This window comes from Ascaphus truei, unplaced genomic scaffold, assembly GCF_040206685.1.
Source record: "Ascaphus truei isolate aAscTru1 unplaced genomic scaffold, aAscTru1.hap1 HAP1_SCAFFOLD_2292, whole genome shotgun sequence".
In the NCBI taxonomy this organism is placed as follows: Eukaryota; Metazoa; Chordata; class Amphibia; order Anura; family Ascaphidae; genus Ascaphus; species Ascaphus truei.
This window is the reverse complement of record NW_027455210.1, coordinates 20,438-42,172: the sequence shown is the minus strand read 5'-3', so window position 1 is coordinate 42,172 and position 21,735 is coordinate 20,438. Positions and strand designations below refer to the sequence as shown.

At 51.6% G+C, this 21,735-nt stretch overlaps 22 non-coding genes across 22 annotated transcripts; all 22 read right to left on the bottom strand.

Moving 5' to 3' along the window:
- Window positions 1-196: 196 nt before the first annotated feature.
- On the bottom strand, window positions 197-387 carry LOC142477761 (U2 spliceosomal RNA). The gene has a single exon (XR_012792676.1). It is a non-coding gene; the product is annotated as a U2 spliceosomal RNA (small nuclear RNA).
- An 811-nt stretch (window positions 388-1,198) lies between these two features.
- Window positions 1,199-1,389, bottom strand: LOC142477760 (U2 spliceosomal RNA). The gene has a single exon (XR_012792675.1). It is a non-coding gene; the product is annotated as a U2 spliceosomal RNA (small nuclear RNA).
- An 811-nt stretch (window positions 1,390-2,200) lies between these two features.
- On the bottom strand, window positions 2,201-2,391 carry LOC142477759 (U2 spliceosomal RNA). The gene has a single exon (XR_012792674.1). It is a non-coding gene; the product is annotated as a U2 spliceosomal RNA (small nuclear RNA).
- Window positions 2,392-3,203: 812 nt separating this feature from the next.
- On the bottom strand, window positions 3,204-3,394 carry LOC142477758 (U2 spliceosomal RNA). The gene has a single exon (XR_012792673.1). It is a non-coding gene; the product is annotated as a U2 spliceosomal RNA (small nuclear RNA).
- Window positions 3,395-4,205: 811 nt separating this feature from the next.
- Window positions 4,206-4,396, bottom strand: LOC142477757 (U2 spliceosomal RNA). Its single transcript, XR_012792672.1, has one exon. It is a non-coding gene; the product is annotated as a U2 spliceosomal RNA (small nuclear RNA).
- An 811-nt stretch (window positions 4,397-5,207) lies between these two features.
- LOC142477756 (U2 spliceosomal RNA) lies at window positions 5,208-5,398 on the bottom strand. Its single transcript, XR_012792671.1, has one exon. It is a non-coding gene; the product is annotated as a U2 spliceosomal RNA (small nuclear RNA).
- Window positions 5,399-6,209: 811 nt separating this feature from the next.
- LOC142477755 (U2 spliceosomal RNA) lies at window positions 6,210-6,400 on the bottom strand. The gene has a single exon (XR_012792670.1). It is a non-coding gene; the product is annotated as a U2 spliceosomal RNA (small nuclear RNA).
- An 811-nt stretch (window positions 6,401-7,211) lies between these two features.
- LOC142477753 (U2 spliceosomal RNA) lies at window positions 7,212-7,402 on the bottom strand. The gene has a single exon (XR_012792668.1). It is a non-coding gene; the product is annotated as a U2 spliceosomal RNA (small nuclear RNA).
- An 811-nt stretch (window positions 7,403-8,213) lies between these two features.
- LOC142477752 (U2 spliceosomal RNA) lies at window positions 8,214-8,404 on the bottom strand. The gene has a single exon (XR_012792667.1). It is a non-coding gene; the product is annotated as a U2 spliceosomal RNA (small nuclear RNA).
- Window positions 8,405-9,215: 811 nt separating this feature from the next.
- Window positions 9,216-9,406, bottom strand: LOC142477751 (U2 spliceosomal RNA). Its single transcript, XR_012792666.1, has one exon. It is a non-coding gene; the product is annotated as a U2 spliceosomal RNA (small nuclear RNA).
- Window positions 9,407-10,217: 811 nt separating this feature from the next.
- Window positions 10,218-10,408, bottom strand: LOC142477750 (U2 spliceosomal RNA). Its single transcript, XR_012792665.1, has one exon. It is a non-coding gene; the product is annotated as a U2 spliceosomal RNA (small nuclear RNA).
- Window positions 10,409-11,219: 811 nt separating this feature from the next.
- LOC142477748 (U2 spliceosomal RNA) lies at window positions 11,220-11,410 on the bottom strand. The gene has a single exon (XR_012792664.1). It is a non-coding gene; the product is annotated as a U2 spliceosomal RNA (small nuclear RNA).
- Window positions 11,411-12,221: 811 nt separating this feature from the next.
- On the bottom strand, window positions 12,222-12,412 carry LOC142477747 (U2 spliceosomal RNA). Its single transcript, XR_012792663.1, has one exon. It is a non-coding gene; the product is annotated as a U2 spliceosomal RNA (small nuclear RNA).
- An 811-nt stretch (window positions 12,413-13,223) lies between these two features.
- LOC142477746 (U2 spliceosomal RNA) lies at window positions 13,224-13,414 on the bottom strand. The gene has a single exon (XR_012792662.1). It is a non-coding gene; the product is annotated as a U2 spliceosomal RNA (small nuclear RNA).
- Window positions 13,415-14,225: 811 nt separating this feature from the next.
- On the bottom strand, window positions 14,226-14,416 carry LOC142477745 (U2 spliceosomal RNA). The gene has a single exon (XR_012792661.1). It is a non-coding gene; the product is annotated as a U2 spliceosomal RNA (small nuclear RNA).
- Window positions 14,417-15,227: 811 nt separating this feature from the next.
- Window positions 15,228-15,418, bottom strand: LOC142477744 (U2 spliceosomal RNA). The gene has a single exon (XR_012792660.1). It is a non-coding gene; the product is annotated as a U2 spliceosomal RNA (small nuclear RNA).
- Window positions 15,419-16,229: 811 nt separating this feature from the next.
- Window positions 16,230-16,420, bottom strand: LOC142477743 (U2 spliceosomal RNA). Its single transcript, XR_012792659.1, has one exon. It is a non-coding gene; the product is annotated as a U2 spliceosomal RNA (small nuclear RNA).
- An 811-nt stretch (window positions 16,421-17,231) lies between these two features.
- LOC142477741 (U2 spliceosomal RNA) lies at window positions 17,232-17,422 on the bottom strand. The gene has a single exon (XR_012792657.1). It is a non-coding gene; the product is annotated as a U2 spliceosomal RNA (small nuclear RNA).
- An 811-nt stretch (window positions 17,423-18,233) lies between these two features.
- On the bottom strand, window positions 18,234-18,424 carry LOC142477740 (U2 spliceosomal RNA). Its single transcript, XR_012792656.1, has one exon. It is a non-coding gene; the product is annotated as a U2 spliceosomal RNA (small nuclear RNA).
- An 811-nt stretch (window positions 18,425-19,235) lies between these two features.
- On the bottom strand, window positions 19,236-19,426 carry LOC142477739 (U2 spliceosomal RNA). Its single transcript, XR_012792655.1, has one exon. It is a non-coding gene; the product is annotated as a U2 spliceosomal RNA (small nuclear RNA).
- Window positions 19,427-20,237: 811 nt separating this feature from the next.
- Window positions 20,238-20,428, bottom strand: LOC142477738 (U2 spliceosomal RNA). Its single transcript, XR_012792654.1, has one exon. It is a non-coding gene; the product is annotated as a U2 spliceosomal RNA (small nuclear RNA).
- Window positions 20,429-21,239: 811 nt separating this feature from the next.
- LOC142477737 (U2 spliceosomal RNA) lies at window positions 21,240-21,430 on the bottom strand. Its single transcript, XR_012792653.1, has one exon. It is a non-coding gene; the product is annotated as a U2 spliceosomal RNA (small nuclear RNA).
- Between the last annotated feature and the right edge of the window lie 305 nt (window positions 21,431-21,735).

Below are 21,735 nucleotides of genomic sequence, written 5' to 3'. Positions count from 1 at the left end.
GGAGCTGAAAAGAAAAGAAAGTAAGAAGCCACGCAAAAGAGCAAACAAGACACAGCAAAAAGAAGGAGGCTTTATTTTGTCGTCATTTCATCTTCTTCTTTCTTTGCAAAAGAAAGAGCCAAAAATGCATGTTTGTTTTTTTTCTGTCAGACAGTCATTTGTTTCTATTTTTTGATACAAGCCAAATATCCCCAAAGGGAAGTGCACCGGTCCTGGAGGTACTGCAATACCAGGTCAATGCGTGGAGTGGACAGAGCAAGCTCTTCTTCCATCTCCCTGTTCTAAAAATCCATTTAATATATGGTCCCCAGATAGGGGACGTATCAGATATTAAACTGATAAGAACAGATACTACACTTGATCTTAGCCAAAAGGCCGAGAAGCGATAACCAGAAATGGGCCCCCGCCTGAGCGCCGCCCGACGGCCAGGGGCGCTACGCTTTAGGGAGAAGGGCAGAGGGAGCCGCTGGCTGCCCGCTCGCCTCCTCCCCCAGCAGGCCAGCGTGCCTGCCTCCGCTCCTTCCGACACAGCCCCGGGGAGTCTATGCAGCAGCGGCGGCGACGACGACGACGGATGCAAAAGCCAAAGACTTTGTATGGAGTAAAGAAAAGCAGCCGCACACACTGCTGGGGGGCCCGCATGGCCAGCAAACAGCCAAAAAGGCACATGCTTCCAGTTCTTTTTCCGGCACCAGGCTTCGTCTGCTTATTTGCATAGGAACCGCCCACTTTTTCTCTGCTAGCCGACTCGTCTGGGCTGCCATGAAACTCAGGCAGCAAGCAAGCAGCCAGTGGCTGGGCTTTTCAGTTCAGGTCATTTCAGCCAGCCAGCCATTGTGACAAGAAGCCAGCAAGTCAAGGCATTTGCTGCTTGCTGCTTGCTGCTGCAGTGTTTGCTATGCAGGCTATTTGGATACAGCTTCAACAGGAGTTTCTTAGGCATCTGCTCGTTCGGACTGAATTAGGCTAGGCAGCAGGCGGCACTCCTGCTCCATGCGAGGAGGAGCTGAAAAGAAAAGAAAGTAAGAAGCCACGCAAAAGAGCAAACAAGACACAGCAAAAAGAAGGAGGCTTTATTTTGTCGTCATTTCATCTTCTTCTTTCTTTGCAAAAGAAAGAGCCAAAAATGCATGTTTGTTTTTTTTCTGTCAGACAGTCATTTGTTTCTATTTTTTGATACAAGCCAAATATCCCCAAAGGGAAGTGCACCGGTCCTGGAGGTACTGCAATACCAGGTCAATGCGTGGAGTGGACAGAGCAAGCTCTTCTTCCATCTCCCTGTTCTAAAAATCCATTTAATATATGGTCCCCAGATAGGGGACGTATCAGATATTAAACTGATAAGAACAGATACTACACTTGATCTTAGCCAAAAGGCCGAGAAGCGATAACCAGAAATGGGCCCCCGCCTGAGCGCCGCCCGACGGCCAGGGGCGCTACGCTTTAGGGAGAAGGGCAGAGGGAGCCGCTGGCTGCCCGCTCGCCTCCTCCCCCAGCAGGCCAGCGTGCCTGCCTCCGCTCCTTCCGACACAGCCCCGGGGAGTCTATGCAGCAGCGGCGGCGACGACGACGACGGATGCAAAAGCCAAAGACTTTGTATGGAGTAAAGAAAAGCAGCCGCACACACTGCTGGGGGGCCCGCATGGCCAGCAAACAGCCAAAAAGGCACATGCTTCCAGTTCTTTTTCCGGCACCAGGCTTCGTCTGCTTATTTGCATAGGAACCGCCCACTTTTTCTCTGCTAGCCGACTCGTCTGGGCTGCCATGAAACTCAGGCAGCAAGCAAGCAGCCAGTGGCTGGGCTTTTCAGTTCAGGTCATTTCAGCCAGCCAGCCATTGTGACAAGAAGCCAGCAAGTCAAGGCATTTGCTGCTTGCTGCTTGCTGCTGCAGTGTTTGCTATGCAGGCTATTTGGATACAGCTTCAACAGGAGTTTCTTAGGCATCTGCTCGTTCGGACTGAATTAGGCTAGGCAGCAGGCGGCACTCCTGCTCCATGCGAGGAGGAGCTGAAAAGAAAAGAAAGTAAGAAGCCACGCAAAAGAGCAAACAAGACACAGCAAAAAGAAGGAGGCTTTATTTTGTCGTCATTTCATCTTCTTCTTTCTTTGCAAAAGAAAGAGCCAAAAATGCATGTTTGTTTTTTTTCTGTCAGACAGTCATTTGTTTCTATTTTTTGATACAAGCCAAATATCCCCAAAGGGAAGTGCACCGGTCCTGGAGGTACTGCAATACCAGGTCAATGCGTGGAGTGGACAGAGCAAGCTCTTCTTCCATCTCCCTGTTCTAAAAATCCATTTAATATATGGTCCCCAGATAGGGGACGTATCAGATATTAAACTGATAAGAACAGATACTACACTTGATCTTAGCCAAAAGGCCGAGAAGCGATAACCAGAAATGGGCCCCCGCCTCGAGCGCCGCCCGACGGCCAGGGGCGCTACGCTTTAGGGAGAAGGGCAGAGGGAGCCGCTGGCTGCCCGCTCGCCTCCTCCCCCAGCAGGCCAGCGTGCCTGCCTCCGCTCCTTCCGACACAGCCCCGGGGAGTCTATGCAGCAGCGGCGGCGACGACGACGACGGATGCAAAAGCCAAAGACTTTGTATGGAGTAAAGAAAAGCAGCCGCACACACTGCTGGGGGGCCCGCATGGCCAGCAAACAGCCAAAAAGGCACATGCTTCCAGTTCTTTTTCCGGCACCAGGCTTCGTCTGCTTATTTGCATAGGAACCGCCCACTTTTTCTCTGCTAGCCGACTCGTCTGGGCTGCCATGAAACTCAGGCAGCAAGCAAGCAGCCAGTGGCTGGGCTTTTCAGTTCAGGTCATTTCAGCCAGCCAGCCATTGTGACAAGAAGCCAGCAAGTCAAGGCATTTGCTGCTTGCTGCTTGCTGCTGCAGTGTTTGCTATGCAGGCTATTTGGATACAGCTTCAACAGGAGTTTCTTAGGCATCTGCTCGTTCGGACTGAATTAGGCTAGGCAGCAGGCGGCACTCCTGCTCCATGCGAGGAGGAGCTGAAAAGAAAAGAAAGTAAGAAGCCACGCAAAAGAGCAAACAAGACACAGCAAAAAGAAGGAGGCTTTATTTTGTCGTCATTTCATCTTCTTCTTTCTTTGCAAAAGAAAGAGCCAAAAATGCATGTTTGTTTTTTTTCTGTCAGACAGTCATTTGTTTCTATTTTTTGATACAAGCCAAATATCCCCAAAGGGAAGTGCACCGGTCCTGGAGGTACTGCAATACCAGGTCAATGCGTGGAGTGGACAGAGCAAGCTCTTCTTCCATCTCCCTGTTCTAAAAATCCATTTAATATATGGTCCCCAGATAGGGGACGTATCAGATATTAAACTGATAAGAACAGATACTACACTTGATCTTAGCCAAAAGGCCGAGAAGCGATAACCAGAAATGGGCCCCCGCCTGAGCGCCGCCCGACGGCCAGGGGCGCTACGCTTTAGGGAGAAGGGCAGAGGGAGCCGCTGGCTGCCCGCTCGCCTCCTCCCCCAGCAGGCCAGCGTGCCTGCCTCCGCTCCTTCCGACACAGCCCCGGGGAGTCTATGCAGCAGCGGCGGCGACGACGACGACGGATGCAAAAGCCAAAGACTTTGTATGGAGTAAAGAAAAGCAGCCGCACACACTGCTGGGGGGCCCGCATGGCCAGCAAACAGCCAAAAAGGCACATGCTTCCAGTTCTTTTTCCGGCACCAGGCTTCGTCTGCTTATTTGCATAGGAACCGCCCACTTTTTCTCTGCTAGCCGACTCGTCTGGGCTGCCATGAAACTCAGGCAGCAAGCAAGCAGCCAGTGGCTGGGCTTTTCAGTTCAGGTCATTTCAGCCAGCCAGCCATTGTGACAAGAAGCCAGCAAGTCAAGGCATTTGCTGCTTGCTGCTTGCTGCTGCAGTGTTTGCTATGCAGGCTATTTGGATACAGCTTCAACAGGAGTTTCTTAGGCATCTGCTCGTTCGGACTGAATTAGGCTAGGCAGCAGGCGGCACTCCTGCTCCATGCGAGGAGGAGCTGAAAAGAAAAGAAAGTAAGAAGCCACGCAAAAGAGCAAACAAGACACAGCAAAAAGAAGGAGGCTTTATTTTGTCGTCATTTCATCTTCTTCTTTCTTTGCAAAAGAAAGAGCCAAAAATGCATGTTTGTTTTTTTTCTGTCAGACAGTCATTTGTTTCTATTTTTTGATACAAGCCAAATATCCCCAAAGGGAAGTGCACCGGTCCTGGAGGTACTGCAATACCAGGTCAATGCGTGGAGTGGACAGAGCAAGCTCTTCTTCCATCTCCCTGTTCTAAAAATCCATTTAATATATGGTCCCCAGATAGGGGACGTATCAGATATTAAACTGATAAGAACAGATACTACACTTGATCTTAGCCAAAAGGCCGAGAAGCGATAACCAGAAATGGGCCCCCGCCTGAGCGCCGCCCGACGGCCAGGGGCGCTACGCTTTAGGGAGAAGGGCAGAGGGAGCCGCTGGCTGCCCGCTCGCCTCCTCCCCCAGCAGGCCAGCGTGCCTGCCTCCGCTCCTTCCGACACAGCCCCGGGGAGTCTATGCAGCAGCGGCGGCGACGACGACGACGGATGCAAAAGCCAAAGACTTTGTATGGAGTAAAGAAAAGCAGCCGCACACACTGCTGGGGGGCCCGCATGGCCAGCAAACAGCCAAAAAGGCACATGCTTCCAGTTCTTTTTCCGGCACCAGGCTTCGTCTGCTTATTTGCATAGGAACCGCCCACTTTTTCTCTGCTAGCCGACTCGTCTGGGCTGCCATGAAACTCAGGCAGCAAGCAAGCAGCCAGTGGCTGGGCTTTTCAGTTCAGGTCATTTCAGCCAGCCAGCCATTGTGACAAGAAGCCAGCAAGTCAAGGCATTTGCTGCTTGCTGCTTGCTGCTGCAGTGTTTGCTATGCAGGCTATTTGGATACAGCTTCAACAGGAGTTTCTTAGGCATCTGCTCGTTCGGACTGAATTAGGCTAGGCAGCAGGCGGCACTCCTGCTCCATGCGAGGAGGAGCTGAAAAGAAAAGAAAGTAAGAAGCCACGCAAAAGAGCAAACAAGACACAGCAAAAAGAAGGAGGCTTTATTTTGTCGTCATTTCATCTTCTTCTTTCTTTGCAAAAGAAAGAGCCAAAAATGCATGTTTGTTTTTTTTCTGTCAGACAGTCATTTGTTTCTATTTTTTGATACAAGCCAAATATCCCCAAAGGGAAGTGCACCGGTCCTGGAGGTACTGCAATACCAGGTCAATGCGTGGAGTGGACAGAGCAAGCTCTTCTTCCATCTCCCTGTTCTAAAAATCCATTTAATATATGGTCCCCAGATAGGGGACGTATCAGATATTAAACTGATAAGAACAGATACTACACTTGATCTTAGCCAAAAGGCCGAGAAGCGATAACCAGAAATGGGCCCCCGCCTGAGCGCCGCCCGACGGCCAGGGGCGCTACGCTTTAGGGAGAAGGGCAGAGGGAGCCGCTGGCTGCCCGCTCGCCTCCTCCCCCAGCAGGCCAGCGTGCCTGCCTCCGCTCCTTCCGACACAGCCCCGGGGAGTCTATGCAGCAGCGGCGGCGACGACGACGACGGATGCAAAAGCCAAAGACTTTGTATGGAGTAAAGAAAAGCAGCCGCACACACTGCTGGGGGGCCCGCATGGCCAGCAAACAGCCAAAAAGGCACATGCTTCCAGTTCTTTTTCCGGCACCAGGCTTCGTCTGCTTATTTGCATAGGAACCGCCCACTTTTTCTCTGCTAGCCGACTCGTCTGGGCTGCCATGAAACTCAGGCAGCAAGCAAGCAGCCAGTGGCTGGGCTTTTCAGTTCAGGTCATTTCAGCCAGCCAGCCATTGTGACAAGAAGCCAGCAAGTCAAGGCATTTGCTGCTTGCTGCTTGCTGCTGCAGTGTTTGCTATGCAGGCTATTTGGATACAGCTTCAACAGGAGTTTCTTAGGCATCTGCTCGTTCGGACTGAATTAGGCTAGGCAGCAGGCGGCACTCCTGCTCCATGCGAGGAGGAGCTGAAAAGAAAAGAAAGTAAGAAGCCACGCAAAAGAGCAAACAAGACACAGCAAAAAGAAGGAGGCTTTATTTTGTCGTCATTTCATCTTCTTCTTTCTTTGCAAAAGAAAGAGCCAAAAATGCATGTTTGTTTTTTTTCTGTCAGACAGTCATTTGTTTCTATTTTTTGATACAAGCCAAATATCCCCAAAGGGAAGTGCACCGGTCCTGGAGGTACTGCAATACCAGGTCAATGCGTGGAGTGGACAGAGCAAGCTCTTCTTCCATCTCCCTGTTCTAAAAATCCATTTAATATATGGTCCCCAGATAGGGGACGTATCAGATATTAAACTGATAAGAACAGATACTACACTTGATCTTAGCCAAAAGGCCGAGAAGCGATAACCAGAAATGGGCCCCCGCCTGAGCGCCGCCCGACGGCCAGGGGCGCTACGCTTTAGGGAGAAGGGCAGAGGGAGCCGCTGGCTGCCCGCTCGCCTCCTCCCCCAGCAGGCCAGCGTGCCTGCCTCCGCTCCTTCCGACACAGCCCCGGGGAGTCTATGCAGCAGCGGCGGCGACGACGACGACGGATGCAAAAGCCAAAGACTTTGTATGGAGTAAAGAAAAGCAGCCGCACACACTGCTGGGGGGCCCGCATGGCCAGCAAACAGCCAAAAAGGCACATGCTTCCAGTTCTTTTTCCGGCACCAGGCTTCGTCTGCTTATTTGCATAGGAACCGCCCACTTTTTCTCTGCTAGCCGACTCGTCTGGGCTGCCATGAAACTCAGGCAGCAAGCAAGCAGCCAGTGGCTGGGCTTTTCAGTTCAGGTCATTTCAGCCAGCCAGCCATTGTGACAAGAAGCCAGCAAGTCAAGGCATTTGCTGCTTGCTGCTTGCTGCTGCAGTGTTTGCTATGCAGGCTATTTGGATACAGCTTCAACAGGAGTTTCTTAGGCATCTGCTCGTTCGGACTGAATTAGGCTAGGCAGCAGGCGGCACTCCTGCTCCATGCGAGGAGGAGCTGAAAAGAAAAGAAAGTAAGAAGCCACGCAAAAGAGCAAACAAGACACAGCAAAAAGAAGGAGGCTTTATTTTGTCGTCATTTCATCTTCTTCTTTCTTTGCAAAAGAAAGAGCCAAAAATGCATGTTTGTTTTTTTTCTGTCAGACAGTCATTTGTTTCTATTTTTTGATACAAGCCAAATATCCCCAAAGGGAAGTGCACCGGTCCTGGAGGTACTGCAATACCAGGTCAATGCGTGGAGTGGACAGAGCAAGCTCTTCTTCCATCTCCCTGTTCTAAAAATCCATTTAATATATGGTCCCCAGATAGGGGACGTATCAGATATTAAACTGATAAGAACAGATACTACACTTGATCTTAGCCAAAAGGCCGAGAAGCGATAACCAGAAATGGGCCCCCGCCTGAGCGCCGCCCGACGGCCAGGGGCGCTACGCTTTAGGGAGAAGGGCAGAGGGAGCCGCTGGCTGCCCGCTCGCCTCCTCCCCCAGCAGGCCAGCGTGCCTGCCTCCGCTCCTTCCGACACAGCCCCGGGGAGTCTATGCAGCAGCGGCGGCGACGACGACGACGGATGCAAAAGCCAAAGACTTTGTATGGAGTAAAGAAAAGCAGCCGCACACACTGCTGGGGGGCCCGCATGGCCAGCAAACAGCCAAAAAGGCACATGCTTCCAGTTCTTTTTCCGGCACCAGGCTTCGTCTGCTTATTTGCATAGGAACCGCCCACTTTTTCTCTGCTAGCCGACTCGTCTGGGCTGCCATGAAACTCAGGCAGCAAGCAAGCAGCCAGTGGCTGGGCTTTTCAGTTCAGGTCATTTCAGCCAGCCAGCCATTGTGACAAGAAGCCAGCAAGTCAAGGCATTTGCTGCTTGCTGCTTGCTGCTGCAGTGTTTGCTATGCAGGCTATTTGGATACAGCTTCAACAGGAGTTTCTTAGGCATCTGCTCGTTCGGACTGAATTAGGCTAGGCAGCAGGCGGCACTCCTGCTCCATGCGAGGAGGAGCTGAAAAGAAAAGAAAGTAAGAAGCCACGCAAAAGAGCAAACAAGACACAGCAAAAAGAAGGAGGCTTTATTTTGTCGTCATTTCATCTTCTTCTTTCTTTGCAAAAGAAAGAGCCAAAAATGCATGTTTGTTTTTTTTCTGTCAGACAGTCATTTGTTTCTATTTTTTGATACAAGCCAAATATCCCCAAAGGGAAGTGCACCGGTCCTGGAGGTACTGCAATACCAGGTCAATGCGTGGAGTGGACAGAGCAAGCTCTTCTTCCATCTCCCTGTTCTAAAAATCCATTTAATATATGGTCCCCAGATAGGGGACGTATCAGATATTAAACTGATAAGAACAGATACTACACTTGATCTTAGCCAAAAGGCCGAGAAGCGATAACCAGAAATGGGCCCCCGCCTGAGCGCCGCCCGACGGCCAGGGGCGCTACGCTTTAGGGAGAAGGGCAGAGGGAGCCGCTGGCTGCCCGCTCGCCTCCTCCCCCAGCAGGCCAGCGTGCCTGCCTCCGCTCCTTCCGACACAGCCCCGGGGAGTCTATGCAGCAGCGGCGGCGACGACGACGACGGATGCAAAAGCCAAAGACTTTGTATGGAGTAAAGAAAAGCAGCCGCACACACTGCTGGGGGGCCCGCATGGCCAGCAAACAGCCAAAAAGGCACATGCTTCCAGTTCTTTTTCCGGCACCAGGCTTCGTCTGCTTATTTGCATAGGAACCGCCCACTTTTTCTCTGCTAGCCGACTCGTCTGGGCTGCCATGAAACTCAGGCAGCAAGCAAGCAGCCAGTGGCTGGGCTTTTCAGTTCAGGTCATTTCAGCCAGCCAGCCATTGTGACAAGAAGCCAGCAAGTCAAGGCATTTGCTGCTTGCTGCTTGCTGCTGCAGTGTTTGCTATGCAGGCTATTTGGATACAGCTTCAACAGGAGTTTCTTAGGCATCTGCTCGTTCGGACTGAATTAGGCTAGGCAGCAGGCGGCACTCCTGCTCCATGCGAGGAGGAGCTGAAAAGAAAAGAAAGTAAGAAGCCACGCAAAAGAGCAAACAAGACACAGCAAAAAGAAGGAGGCTTTATTTTGTCGTCATTTCATCTTCTTCTTTCTTTGCAAAAGAAAGAGCCAAAAATGCATGTTTGTTTTTTTTCTGTCAGACAGTCATTTGTTTCTATTTTTTGATACAAGCCAAATATCCCCAAAGGGAAGTGCACCGGTCCTGGAGGTACTGCAATACCAGGTCAATGCGTGGAGTGGACAGAGCAAGCTCTTCTTCCATCTCCCTGTTCTAAAAATCCATTTAATATATGGTCCCCAGATAGGGGACGTATCAGATATTAAACTGATAAGAACAGATACTACACTTGATCTTAGCCAAAAGGCCGAGAAGCGATAACCAGAAATGGGCCCCCGCCTGAGCGCCGCCCGACGGCCAGGGGCGCTACGCTTTAGGGAGAAGGGCAGAGGGAGCCGCTGGCTGCCCGCTCGCCTCCTCCCCCAGCAGGCCAGCGTGCCTGCCTCCGCTCCTTCCGACACAGCCCCGGGGAGTCTATGCAGCAGCGGCGGCGACGACGACGACGGATGCAAAAGCCAAAGACTTTGTATGGAGTAAAGAAAAGCAGCCGCACACACTGCTGGGGGGCCCGCATGGCCAGCAAACAGCCAAAAAGGCACATGCTTCCAGTTCTTTTTCCGGCACCAGGCTTCGTCTGCTTATTTGCATAGGAACCGCCCACTTTTTCTCTGCTAGCCGACTCGTCTGGGCTGCCATGAAACTCAGGCAGCAAGCAAGCAGCCAGTGGCTGGGCTTTTCAGTTCAGGTCATTTCAGCCAGCCAGCCATTGTGACAAGAAGCCAGCAAGTCAAGGCATTTGCTGCTTGCTGCTTGCTGCTGCAGTGTTTGCTATGCAGGCTATTTGGATACAGCTTCAACAGGAGTTTCTTAGGCATCTGCTCGTTCGGACTGAATTAGGCTAGGCAGCAGGCGGCACTCCTGCTCCATGCGAGGAGGAGCTGAAAAGAAAAGAAAGTAAGAAGCCACGCAAAAGAGCAAACAAGACACAGCAAAAAGAAGGAGGCTTTATTTTGTCGTCATTTCATCTTCTTCTTTCTTTGCAAAAGAAAGAGCCAAAAATGCATGTTTGTTTTTTTTCTGTCAGACAGTCATTTGTTTCTATTTTTTGATACAAGCCAAATATCCCCAAAGGGAAGTGCACCGGTCCTGGAGGTACTGCAATACCAGGTCAATGCGTGGAGTGGACAGAGCAAGCTCTTCTTCCATCTCCCTGTTCTAAAAATCCATTTAATATATGGTCCCCAGATAGGGGACGTATCAGATATTAAACTGATAAGAACAGATACTACACTTGATCTTAGCCAAAAGGCCGAGAAGCGATAACCAGAAATGGGCCCCCGCCTGAGCGCCGCCCGACGGCCAGGGGCGCTACGCTTTAGGGAGAAGGGCAGAGGGAGCCGCTGGCTGCCCGCTCGCCTCCTCCCCCAGCAGGCCAGCGTGCCTGCCTCCGCTCCTTCCGACACAGCCCCGGGGAGTCTATGCAGCAGCGGCGGCGACGACGACGACGGATGCAAAAGCCAAAGACTTTGTATGGAGTAAAGAAAAGCAGCCGCACACACTGCTGGGGGGCCCGCATGGCCAGCAAACAGCCAAAAAGGCACATGCTTCCAGTTCTTTTTCCGGCACCAGGCTTCGTCTGCTTATTTGCATAGGAACCGCCCACTTTTTCTCTGCTAGCCGACTCGTCTGGGCTGCCATGAAACTCAGGCAGCAAGCAAGCAGCCAGTGGCTGGGCTTTTCAGTTCAGGTCATTTCAGCCAGCCAGCCATTGTGACAAGAAGCCAGCAAGTCAAGGCATTTGCTGCTTGCTGCTTGCTGCTGCAGTGTTTGCTATGCAGGCTATTTGGATACAGCTTCAACAGGAGTTTCTTAGGCATCTGCTCGTTCGGACTGAATTAGGCTAGGCAGCAGGCGGCACTCCTGCTCCATGCGAGGAGGAGCTGAAAAGAAAAGAAAGTAAGAAGCCACGCAAAAGAGCAAACAAGACACAGCAAAAAGAAGGAGGCTTTATTTTGTCGTCATTTCATCTTCTTCTTTCTTTGCAAAAGAAAGAGCCAAAAATGCATGTTTGTTTTTTTTCTGTCAGACAGTCATTTGTTTCTATTTTTTGATACAAGCCAAATATCCCCAAAGGGAAGTGCACCGGTCCTGGAGGTACTGCAATACCAGGTCAATGCGTGGAGTGGACAGAGCAAGCTCTTCTTCCATCTCCCTGTTCTAAAAATCCATTTAATATATGGTCCCCAGATAGGGGACGTATCAGATATTAAACTGATAAGAACAGATACTACACTTGATCTTAGCCAAAAGGCCGAGAAGCGATAACCAGAAATGGGCCCCCGCCTGAGCGCCGCCCGACGGCCAGGGGCGCTACGCTTTAGGGAGAAGGGCAGAGGGAGCCGCTGGCTGCCCGCTCGCCTCCTCCCCCAGCAGGCCAGCGTGCCTGCCTCCGCTCCTTCCGACACAGCCCCGGGGAGTCTATGCAGCAGCGGCGGCGACGACGACGACGGATGCAAAAGCCAAAGACTTTGTATGGAGTAAAGAAAAGCAGCCGCACACACTGCTGGGGGGCCCGCATGGCCAGCAAACAGCCAAAAAGGCACATGCTTCCAGTTCTTTTTCCGGCACCAGGCTTCGTCTGCTTATTTGCATAGGAACCGCCCACTTTTTCTCTGCTAGCCGACTCGTCTGGGCTGCCATGAAACTCAGGCAGCAAGCAAGCAGCCAGTGGCTGGGCTTTTCAGTTCAGGTCATTTCAGCCAGCCAGCCATTGTGACAAGAAGCCAGCAAGTCAAGGCATTTGCTGCTTGCTGCTTGCTGCTGCAGTGTTTGCTATGCAGGCTATTTGGATACAGCTTCAACAGGAGTTTCTTAGGCATCTGCTCGTTCGGACTGAATTAGGCTAGGCAGCAGGCGGCACTCCTGCTCCATGCGAGGAGGAGCTGAAAAGAAAAGAAAGTAAGAAGCCACGCAAAAGAGCAAACAAGACACAGCAAAAAGAAGGAGGCTTTATTTTGTCGTCATTTCATCTTCTTCTTTCTTTGCAAAAGAAAGAGCCAAAAATGCATGTTTGTTTTTTTTCTGTCAGACAGTCATTTGTTTCTATTTTTTGATACAAGCCAAATATCCCCAAAGGGAAGTGCACCGGTCCTGGAGGTACTGCAATACCAGGTCAATGCGTGGAGTGGACAGAGCAAGCTCTTCTTCCATCTCCCTGTTCTAAAAATCCATTTAATATATGGTCCCCAGATAGGGGACGTATCAGATATTAAACTGATAAGAACAGATACTACACTTGATCTTAGCCAAAAGGCCGAGAAGCGATAACCAGAAATGGGCCCCCGCCTGAGCGCCGCCCGACGGCCAGGGGCGCTACGCTTTAGGGAGAAGGGCAGAGGGAGCCGCTGGCTGCCCGCTCGCCTCCTCCCCCAGCAGGCCAGCGTGCCTGCCTCCGCTCCTTCCGACACAGCCCCGGGGAGTCTATGCAGCAGCGGCGGCGACGACGACGACGGATGCAAAAGCCAAAGACTTTGTATGGAGTAAAGAAAAGCAGCCGCACACACTGCTGGGGGGCCCGCATGGCCAGCAAACAGCCAAAAAGGCACATGCTTCCAGTTCTTTTTCCGGCACCAGGCTTCGTCTGCTTATTTGCATAGGAACCGCCCACTTTTTCTCTGCTAGCCGACTCGTCTGGGCTGCCATGAAACTCAGGCAGCAAGCAAGCAGCCAGTGGCTGGGCTTTTCAGTTCAGGTCATTTCAGCCAGCCAGCCATTGTGACAAGAAGCCAGCAAGTCAAGGCATTTGCTGCTTGCTGCTTGCTGCTGCAGTGTTTGCTATGCAGGCTATTTGGATACAGCTTCAACAGGAGTTTCTTAGGCATCTGCTCGTTCGGACTGAATTAGGCTAGGCAGCAGGCGGCACTCCTGCTCCATGCGAGGAGGAGCTGAAAAGAAAAGAAAGTAAGAAGCCACGCAAAAGAGCAAACAAGACACAGCAAAAAGAAGGAGGCTTTATTTTGTCGTCATTTCATCTTCTTCTTTCTTTGCAAAAGAAAGAGCCAAAAATGCATGTTTGTTTTTTTTCTGTCAGACAGTCATTTGTTTCTATTTTTTGATACAAGCCAAATATCCCCAAAGGGAAGTGCACCGGTCCTGGAGGTACTGCAATACCAGGTCAATGCGTGGAGTGGACAGAGCAAGCTCTTCTTCCATCTCCCTGTTCTAAAAATCCATTTAATATATGGTCCCCAGATAGGGGACGTATCAGATATTAAACTGATAAGAACAGATACTACACTTGATCTTAGCCAAAAGGCCGAGAAGCGATAACCAGAAATGGGCCCCCGCCTGAGCGCCGCCCGACGGCCAGGGGCGCTACGCTTTAGGGAGAAGGGCAGAGGGAGCCGCTGGCTGCCCGCTCGCCTCCTCCCCCAGCAGGCCAGCGTGCCTGCCTCCGCTCCTTCCGACACAGCCCCGGGGAGTCTATGCAGCAGCGGCGGCGACGACGACGACGGATGCAAAAGCCAAAGACTTTGTATGGAGTAAAGAAAAGCAGCCGCACACACTGCTGGGGGGCCCGCATGGCCAGCAAACAGCCAAAAAGGCACATGCTTCCAGTTCTTTTTCCGGCACCAGGCTTCGTCTGCTTATTTGCATAGGAACCGCCCACTTTTTCTCTGCTAGCCGACTCGTCTGGGCTGCCATGAAACTCAGGCAGCAAGCAAGCAGCCAGTGGCTGGGCTTTTCAGTTCAGGTCATTTCAGCCAGCCAGCCATTGTGACAAGAAGCCAGCAAGTCAAGGCATTTGCTGCTTGCTGCTTGCTGCTGCAGTGTTTGCTATGCAGGCTATTTGGATACAGCTTCAACAGGAGTTTCTTAGGCATCTGCTCGTTCGGACTGAATTAGGCTAGGCAGCAGGCGGCACTCCTGCTCCATGCGAGGAGGAGCTGAAAAGAAAAGAAAGTAAGAAGCCACGCAAAAGAGCAAACAAGACACAGCAAAAAGAAGGAGGCTTTATTTTGTCGTCATTTCATCTTCTTCTTTCTTTGCAAAAGAAAGAGCCAAAAATGCATGTTTGTTTTTTTTCTGTCAGACAGTCATTTGTTTCTATTTTTTGATACAAGCCAAATATCCCCAAAGGGAAGTGCACCGGTCCTGGAGGTACTGCAATACCAGGTCAATGCGTGGAGTGGACAGAGCAAGCTCTTCTTCCATCTCCCTGTTCTAAAAATCCATTTAATATATGGTCCCCAGATAGGGGACGTATCAGATATTAAACTGATAAGAACAGATACTACACTTGATCTTAGCCAAAAGGCCGAGAAGCGATAACCAGAAATGGGCCCCCGCCTGAGCGCCGCCCGACGGCCAGGGGCGCTACGCTTTAGGGAGAAGGGCAGAGGGAGCCGCTGGCTGCCCGCTCGCCTCCTCCCCCAGCAGGCCAGCGTGCCTGCCTCCGCTCCTTCCGACACAGCCCCGGGGAGTCTATGCAGCAGCGGCGGCGACGACGACGACGGATGCAAAAGCCAAAGACTTTGTATGGAGTAAAGAAAAGCAGCCGCACACACTGCTGGGGGGCCCGCATGGCCAGCAAACAGCCAAAAAGGCACATGCTTCCAGTTCTTTTTCCGGCACCAGGCTTCGTCTGCTTATTTGCATAGGAACCGCCCACTTTTTCTCTGCTAGCCGACTCGTCTGGGCTGCCATGAAACTCAGGCAGCAAGCAAGCAGCCAGTGGCTGGGCTTTTCAGTTCAGGTCATTTCAGCCAGCCAGCCATTGTGACAAGAAGCCAGCAAGTCAAGGCATTTGCTGCTTGCTGCTTGCTGCTGCAGTGTTTGCTATGCAGGCTATTTGGATACAGCTTCAACAGGAGTTTCTTAGGCATCTGCTCGTTCGGACTGAATTAGGCTAGGCAGCAGGCGGCACTCCTGCTCCATGCGAGGAGGAGCTGAAAAGAAAAGAAAGTAAGAAGCCACGCAAAAGAGCAAACAAGACACAGCAAAAAGAAGGAGGCTTTATTTTGTCGTCATTTCATCTTCTTCTTTCTTTGCAAAAGAAAGAGCCAAAAATGCATGTTTGTTTTTTTTCTGTCAGACAGTCATTTGTTTCTATTTTTTGATACAAGCCAAATATCCCCAAAGGGAAGTGCACCGGTCCTGGAGGTACTGCAATACCAGGTCAATGCGTGGAGTGGACAGAGCAAGCTCTTCTTCCATCTCCCTGTTCTAAAAATCCATTTAATATATGGTCCCCAGATAGGGGACGTATCAGATATTAAACTGATAAGAACAGATACTACACTTGATCTTAGCCAAAAGGCCGAGAAGCGATAACCAGAAATGGGCCCCCGCCTGAGCGCCGCCCGACGGCCAGGGGCGCTACGCTTTAGGGAGAAGGGCAGAGGGAGCCGCTGGCTGCCCGCTCGCCTCCTCCCCCAGCAGGCCAGCGTGCCTGCCTCCGCTCCTTCCGACACAGCCCCGGGGAGTCTATGCAGCAGCGGCGGCGACGACGACGACGGATGCAAAAGCCAAAGACTTTGTATGGAGTAAAGAAAAGCAGCCGCACACACTGCTGGGGGGCCCGCATGGCCAGCAAACAGCCAAAAAGGCACATGCTTCCAGTTCTTTTTCCGGCACCAGGCTTCGTCTGCTTATTTGCATAGGAACCGCCCACTTTTTCTCTGCTAGCCGACTCGTCTGGGCTGCCATGAAACTCAGGCAGCAAGCAAGCAGCCAGTGGCTGGGCTTTTCAGTTCAGGTCATTTCAGCCAGCCAGCCATTGTGACAAGAAGCCAGCAAGTCAAGGCATTTGCTGCTTGCTGCTTGCTGCTGCAGTGTTTGCTATGCAGGCTATTTGGATACAGCTTCAACAGGAGTTTCTTAGGCATCTGCTCGTTCGGACTGAATTAGGCTAGGCAGCAGGCGGCACTCCTGCTCCATGCGAGGAGGAGCTGAAAAGAAAAGAAAGTAAGAAGCCACGCAAAAGAGCAAACAAGACACAGCAAAAAGAAGGAGGCTTTATTTTGTCGTCATTTCATCTTCTTCTTTCTTTGCAAAAGAAAGAGCCAAAAATGCATGTTTGTTTTTTTTCTGTCAGACAGTCATTTGTTTCTATTTTTTGATACAAGCCAAATATCCCCAAAGGGAAGTGCACCGGTCCTGGAGGTACTGCAATACCAGGTCAATGCGTGGAGTGGACAGAGCAAGCTCTTCTTCCATCTCCCTGTTCTAAAAATCCATTTAATATATGGTCCCCAGATAGGGGACGTATCAGATATTAAACTGATAAGAACAGATACTACACTTGATCTTAGCCAAAAGGCCGAGAAGCGATAACCAGAAATGGGCCCCCGCCTGAGCGCCGCCCGACGGCCAGGGGCGCTACGCTTTAGGGAGAAGGGCAGAGGGAGCCGCTGGCTGCCCGCTCGCCTCCTCCCCCAGCAGGCCAGCGTGCCTGCCTCCGCTCCTTCCGACACAGCCCCGGGGAGTCTATGCAGCAGCGGCGGCGACGACGACGACGGATGCAAAAGCCAAAGACTTTGTATGGAGTAAAGAAAAGCAGCCGCACACACTGCTGGGGGGCCCGCATGGCCAGCAAACAGCCAAAAAGGCACATGCTTCCAGTTCTTTTTCCGGCACCAGGCTTCGTCTGCTTATTTGCATAGGAACCGCCCACTTTTTCTCTGCTAGCCGACTCGTCTGGGCTGCCATGAAACTCAGGCAGCAAGCAAGCAGCCAGTGGCTGGGCTTTTCAGTTCAGGTCATTTCAGCCAGCCAGCCATTGTGACAAGAAGCCAGCAAGTCAAGGCATTTGCTGCTTGCTGCTTGCTGCTGCAGTGTTTGCTATGCAGGCTATTTGGATACAGCTTCAACAGGAGTTTCTTAGGCATCTGCTCGTTCGGACTGAATTAGGCTAGGCAGCAGGCGGCACTCCTGCTCCATGCGAGGAGGAGCTGAAAAGAAAAGAAAGTAAGAAGCCACGCAAAAGAGCAAACAAGACACAGCAAAAAGAAGGAGGCTTTATTTTGTCGTCATTTCATCTTCTTCTTTCTTTGCAAAAGAAAGAGCCAAAAATGCATGTTTGTTTTTTTTCTGTCAGACAGTCATTTGTTTCTATTTTTTGATACAAGCCAAATATCCCCAAAGGGAAGTGCACCGGTCCTGGAGGTACTGCAATACCAGGTCAATGCGTGGAGTGGACAGAGCAAGCTCTTCTTCCATCTCCCTGTTCTAAAAATCCATTTAATATATGGTCCCCAGATAGGGGACGTATCAGATATTAAACTGATAAGAACAGATACTACACTTGATCTTAGCCAAAAGGCCGAGAAGCGATAACCAGAAATGGGCCCCCGCCTGAGCGCCGCCCGACGGCCAGGGGCGCTACGCTTTAGGGAGAAGGGCAGAGGGAGCCGCTGGCTGCCCGCTCGCCTCCTCCCCCAGCAGGCCAGCGTGCCTGCCTCCGCTCCTTCCGACACAGCCCCGGGGAGTCTATGCAGCAGCGGCGGCGACGACGACGACGGATGCAAAAGCCAAAGACTTTGTATGGAGTAAAGAAAAGCAGCCGCACACACTGCTGGGGGGCCCGCATGGCCAGCAAACAGCCAAAAAGGCACATGCTTCCAGTTCTTTTTCCGGCACCAGGCTTCGTCTGCTTATTTGCATAGGAACCGCCCACTTTTTCTCTGCTAGCCGACTCGTCTGGGCTGCCATGAAACTCAGGCAGCAAGCAAGCAGCCAGTGGCTGGGCTTTTCAGTTCAGGTCATTTCAGCCAGCCAGCCATTGTGACAAGAAGCCAGCAAGTCAAGGCATTTGCTGCTTGCTGCTTGCTGCTGCAGTGTTTGCTATGCAGGCTATTTGGATACAGCTTCAACAGGAGTTTCTTAGGCATCTGCTCGTTCGGACTGAATTAGGCTAGGCAGCAGGCGGCACTCCTGCTCCATGCGAGGAGGAGCTGAAAAGAAAAGAAAGTAAGAAGCCACGCAAAAGAGCAAACAAGACACAGCAAAAAGAAGGAGGCTTTATTTTGTCGTCATTTCATCTTCTTCTTTCTTTGCAAAAGAAAGAGCCAAAAATGCATGTTTGTTTTTTTTCTGTCAGACAGTCATTTGTTTCTATTTTTTGATACAAGCCAAATATCCCCAAAGGGAAGTGCACCGGTCCTGGAGGTACTGCAATACCAGGTCAATGCGTGGAGTGGACAGAGCAAGCTCTTCTTCCATCTCCCTGTTCTAAAAATCCATTTAATATATGGTCCCCAGATAGGGGACGTATCAGATATTAAACTGATAAGAACAGATACTACACTTGATCTTAGCCAAAAGGCCGAGAAGCGATAACCAGAAATGGGCCCCCGCCTGAGCGCCGCCCGACGGCCAGGGGCGCTACGCTTTAGGGAGAAGGGCAGAGGGAGCCGCTGGCTGCCCGCTCGCCTCCTCCCCCAGCAGGCCAGCGTGCCTGCCTCCGCTCCTTCCGACACAGCCCCGGGGAGTCTATGCAGCAGCGGCGGCGACGACGACGACGGATGCAAAAGCCAAAGACTTTGTATGGAGTAAAGAAAAGCAGCCGCACACACTGCTGGGGGGCCCGCATGGCCAGCAAACAGCCAAAAAGGCACATGCTTCCAGTTCTTTTTCCGGCACCAGGCTTCGTCTGCTTATTTGCATAGGAACCGCCCACTTTTTCTCTGCTAGCCGACTCGTCTGGGCTGCCATGAAACTCAGGCAGCAAGCAAGCAGCCAGTGGCTGGGCTTTTCAGTTCAGGTCATTTCAGCCAGCCAGCCATTGTGACAAGAAGCCAGCAAGTCAAGGCATTTGCTGCTTGCTGCTTGCTGCTGCAGTGTTTGCTATGCAGGCTATTTGGATACAGCTTCAACAGGAGTTTCTTAGGCATCTGCTCGTTCGGACTGAATTAGGCTAGGCAGCAGGCGGCACTCCTGCTCCATGCGAGGAGGAGCTGAAAAGAAAAGAAAGTAAGAAGCCACGCAAAAGAGCAAACAAGACACAGCAAAAAGAAGGAGGCTTTATTTTGTCGTCATTTCATCTTCTTCTTTCTTTGCAAAAGAAAGAGCCAAAAATGCATGTTTGTTTTTTTTCTGTCAGACAGTCATTTGTTTCTATTTTTTGATACAAGCCAAATATCCCCAAAGGGAAGTGCACCGGTCCTGGAGGTACTGCAATACCAGGTCAATGCGTGGAGTGGACAGAGCAAGCTCTTCTTCCATCTCCCTGTTCTAAAAATCCATTTAATATATGGTCCCCAGATAGGGGACGTATCAGATATTAAACTGATAAGAACAGATACTACACTTGATCTTAGCCAAAAGGCCGAGAAGCGATAACCAGAAATGGGCCCCCGCCTGAGCGCCGCCCGACGGCCAGGGGCGCTACGCTTTAGGGAGAAGGGCAGAGGGAGCCGCTGGCTGCCCGCTCGCCTCCTCCCCCAGCAGGCCAGCGTGCCTGCCTCCGCTCCTTCCGACACAGCCCCGGGGAGTCTATGCAGCAGCGGCGGCGACGACGACGACGGATGCAAAAGCCAAAGACTTTGTATGGAGTAAAGAAAAGCAGCCGCACACACTGCTGGGGGGCCCGCATGGCCAGCAAACAGCCAAAAAGGCACATGCTTCCAGTTCTTTTTCCGGCACCAGGCTTCGTCTGCTTATTTGCATAGGAACCGCCCACTTTTTCTCTGCTAGCCGACTCGTCTGGGCTGCCATGAAACTCAGGCAGCAAGCAAGCAGCCAGTGGCTGGGCTTTTCAGTTCAGGTCATTTCAGCCAGCCAGCCATTGTGACAAGAAGCCAGCAAGTCAAGGCATTTGCTGCTTGCTGCTTGCTGCTGCAGTGTTTGCTATGCAGGCTATTTGGATACAGCTTCAACAGGAGTTTCTTAGGCATCTGCTCGTTCGGACTGAATTAGGCTAGGCAGCAGGCGGCACTCCTGCTCCATGCGAGGAGGAGCTGAAAAGAAAAGAAAGTAAGAAGCCACGCAAAAGAGCAAACAAGACACAGCAAAAAGAAGGAGGCTTTATTTTGTCGTCATTTCATCTTCTTCTTTCTTTGCAAAAGAAAGAGCCAAAAATGCATGTTTGTTTTTTTTCTGTCAGACAGTCATTTGTTTCTATTTTTTGATACAAGCCAAATATCCCCAAAGGGAAGTGCACCGGTCCTGGAGGTACTGCAATACCAGGTCAATGCGTGGAGTGGACAGAGCAAGCTCTTCTTCCATCTCCCTGTTCTAAAAATCCATTTAATATATGGTCCCCAGATAGGGGACGTATCAGATATTAAACTGATAAGAACAGATACTACACTTGATCTTAGCCAAAAGGCCGAGAAGCGATAACCAGAAATGGGCCCCCGCCTGAGCGCCGCCCGACGGCCAGGGGCGCTACGCTTTAGGGAGAAGGGCAGAGGGAGCCGCTGGCTGCCCGCTCGCCTCCTCCCCCAGCAGGCCAGCGTGCCTGCCTCCGCTCCTTCCGACACAGCCCCGGGGAGTCTATGCAGCAGCGGCGGCGACGACGACGACGGATGCAAAAGCCAAAGACTTTGTATGGAGTAAAGAAAAGCAGCCGCACACACTGCTGGGGGGCCCGCATGGCCAGCAAACAGCCAAAAAGGCACATGCTTCCAGTTCTTTTTCCGGCACCAGGCTTCGTCTGCTTATTTGCATAGGAACCGCCCACTTTTTCTCTGCTAGCCGACTCGTCTGGGCTGCCATGAAACTCAGGCAGCAAGCAAGCAGCCAGTGGCTGGGCTTTTCAGTTCAGGTCATTTCAGCCAGCCAGCCATTGTGACAAGAAGCCAGCAAGTCAAGGCATTTGCTGCTTGCTGCTTGCTGCTGCAGTGTTTGCTATGCAGGCTATTTGGATACAGCTTCAACAGGAGTTTCTTAGGCATCTGCTCGTTCGGACTGAATTAGGCTAGGCAGCAGGCGGCACTCCTGCTCCATGCGAGGAGGAGCTGAAAAGAAAAGAAAGTAAGAAGCCACGCAAAAGAGCAAACAAGACACAGCAAAAAGAAGGAGGCTTTATTTTGTCGTCATTTCATCTTCTTCTTTCTTTGCAAAAGAAAGAGCCAAAAATGCATGTTTGTTTTTTTTCTGTCAGACAGTCATTTGTTTCTATTTTTTGATACAAGCCAAATATCCCCAAAGGGAAGTGCACCGGTCCTGGAGGTACTGCAATACCAGGTCAATGCGTGGAGTGGACAGAGCAAGCTCTTCTTCCATCTCCCTGTTCTAAAAATCCATTTAATATATGGTCCCCAGATAGGGGACGTATCAGATATTAAACTGATAAGAACAGATACTACACTTGATCTTAGCCAAAAGGCCGAGAAGCGATAACCAGAAATGGGCCCCCGCCTGAGCGCCGCCCGACGGCCAGGGGCGCTACGCTTTAGGGAGAAGGGCAGAGGGAGCCGCTGGCTGCCCGCTCGCCTCCTCCCCCAGCAGGCCAGCGTGCCTGCCTCCGCTCCTTCCGACACAGCCCCGGGGAGTCTATGCAGCAGCGGCGGCGACGACGACGACGGATGCAAAAGCCAAAGACTTTGTATGGAGTAAAGAAAAGCAGCCGCACACACTGCTGGGGGGCCCGCATGGCCAGCAAACAGCCAAAAAGGCACATGCTTCCAGTTCTTTTTCCGGCAC